The 2,559-nt window shown below is 41.5% G+C and overlaps 1 protein-coding gene across 1 annotated transcript in view; it reads left to right on the top strand.

Annotated features, from left to right (window-relative positions):
- The first annotated feature begins 1,989 nt into the window (after positions 1 to 1,989).
- The window catches only part of PAQR9 (progestin and adipoQ receptor family member 9), a 2,297-nt gene continuing 1,727 nt past the window's right edge, over positions 1,990 to 2,559 (top strand). Inside the window, exon 1 of the mRNA XM_077756663.1 lies at positions 1,990 to 2,285. The gene's annotated coding sequence lies outside the window, so the exon portion shown is untranslated. The remainder of the gene's footprint in view (positions 2,286 to 2,559) is intronic.

Raw genomic sequence — 2,559 nt, 5'->3', positions numbered from 1 at the left:
GGTTTGGGACATACATTTTTATTTATTTATTTTTTTAAAATTTTAAATGTTTTATCTATTTCTGAGAGAGAGAGAGAGAGAGACAGTGTGAGCCAGGGAGGGTCAGAGAGAGAGGGAGACACAGAATCCGAAACAGGCTCCAGGCCCTGAGCTGTCAGCACAGAGCCCCACTTGGGGCTCGAACCCACAACCTGTAAGATCATGACCTGAGCCGAAGTTGGACACTTAACCGACTGAGCCACTCAGGCGCCACACATTTTTATACCTAAAAAAAAAAAAAGAAACCTTACGGAAAATTATTTCTATAGATTGGTAGTAATCACGGAAAAGTCATTATACTGGGTTTGGTTTGGTTTATTTGCTTTTTAATAAGTTAGGTCAATTTTGCTCTCTCCTTAGATCTTTTACTTGACTTTGTCAAGGAATAGCAAAGAGAGATGTCTGGGTTGGCACCAAAGAGCTTTCATGACACCACTCCATGGCATCAGTTGATCTTGTGCCTCATGTGGAGTGGAAGACGGAAGAGAAAAGAGAAAAGCAGAAATCACAAAGGCTTTCTGAAAGTTAGGTTTCAGATGTTTTGACTTTGTAAAACACTGAGTGTTTTAAAGAATATCATATTTTATTATAGCCAGTCTCACCGCTCTCAGTCATAAAGATAAATATGATTTTCTCTAACTGGAGTTTTTACTCATTCATTTATAGTCAATTCCATTATTTGACTCAGTGTGAACTATTATATTCTCTCCGATTAAGTGAGCTGATTATGCAACTAAAAGGTAGGTAACAGCTTGGGTTGTTTGTGAAATACAAAGAAAGTATGAAAATTTTTTTTCCTACTCTGCCCTAGATTCAAGTTATTCATTCCCAGGATTGATTTATAAATGTCTAAACCCTTTTACAAAGTAGCATGGGTCTTTAGTCCAGATGTTAAAGGAAATTTGCTTAAAACAATAGGAATACAGACAGTGGAAAATAAAAAATACTAAAAACACTAGTTGAGTAACTACAGCAAAATCTCATTTACTTGAAATTCATTAATCAGAAATTGGTGATAGTTCAAGAAAGGCACAAGACCAAAGTGTACCTTTGGCCTAATTGTGTAAGAGTTTGCTAAATCAATTACTAGAGGAAAACATTTTTTGGAGAGAAGGCTGAAGCTTCTATAGAGAATGTTTCTAACACCTTTAAGTAATTTTAGACTTTTAAAACATTGAATGATTTCTCAGTTATAAATAATTCTTATCAATAATTTAAGTCCTTCTTGAGCCACTACTAAGTAAATCTTCCTTGACCTACTTAAAGGATTTGCTGTAGCCATGAAGGTAGCCTTTCATTTATAAAATGAAAATGAAAGCCTTTTCCTAAATCAGATTGTCCTTCCCTACTAGTTTTCTTTGCGCAAAGCAGGTCGTTAGATGTTCTGGTTTAAGTACATGAGATCTAGAAGCAGCTTGCCTGGGTTCAAATATCCCTTTTACCAATTGGGCATGCGATTTACAATCGTGGTGCTTCCATGTCCCAGTCTGCGAAAGGGGGTAAAAACAATACCTAAAAGATTTTAAAACTGTAAAGCACTTAGAACTGTGCCTGGTCCCTTTAAAATGAGCTCTTGTTGCCATAACACTATGTTGCAGGTCAGTGATGCAAGTTAGACTCAGTCACACCCCCAGGGCATCACTAAGAGAAACTTGTGTGAAATTGTAAACATTTTATAGCAGACAGACTTTAAAGCCCCCTTTCACAAAGCTCAAGGGCAATTTTTTTTTTTTTCACGCCGTAGTGCATCACAACCGTCTTTCGATTCCTCAGATTTCCTTTCTGCTGGCCTCCATCCACTCAACCAAGCCTGCCAGGTACTTCTGGTTAATTATGCATAAGCTTTCTCCAAGCCACCCCCTCCCAGTCTCTACGAATTCGTCTTAGTTCTCTTTACATTTCGTGCTAGAACGCACCTCCTCCCTGAAGTCCTCCCTCATCAACGCCCTCCGCTACGATGAGCCTTTGATTCGGGCACAGCTCGGCTTGGGAACCCCTTCTCAATAAATTCTTCAGATGCGTAGAGGCTTTCAGAATCGCCTGGTCTTCACCTGAAATTTTTCAATAAAACGTGGAGTTTGAGCAGCCCGCTCTGAGTTGTTGGACTTTGGCTCCAAACCAGACTCCCAGTTAAAGACACAAGAACACGAGGATGGGTGAGCTGCGGTCCCCGAGGGTTGGTGATCACGACCGGAGGCCGGTTTAGGAACGGTTCGTTTGGACAGGACGCGGACGAAGGAAGGGAGGTTAGTGACGCACCTGAATAAGTCCACTAGACGAAAAAGAATAAACTAAGGCTTTTATCGTGTAAATTAGGAGACCCGAGCGCGCCCAGCCGCGCGCGCACACACCACATACAAGGGAAGAGAGGAGTAGTCTTAGGTATATGACAATGACACGGCTCTGATAGGGACACGGTCTCAAAGGCCCACGATTTCCGCAGCGCCCTTACCCTCGCCACCTCCGAAGATCACTGTTGGCGCATCTCTCCGCCCACCCCAGGCTCTGGAACGCCAGGCA

Source organism: Crocuta crocuta, unplaced genomic scaffold (genome assembly GCF_008692635.1).
Source record: "Crocuta crocuta isolate KB4526 unplaced genomic scaffold, BGI_CrCroc_1.0 scaffold337, whole genome shotgun sequence".
Lineage (NCBI taxonomy): Eukaryota > Metazoa > Chordata > Mammalia > Carnivora > Hyaenidae > Crocuta > Crocuta crocuta.
The sequence above is the reverse complement of the archived record's forward strand: the minus strand, read 5'-3'. Positions and strand labels throughout refer to the sequence as shown.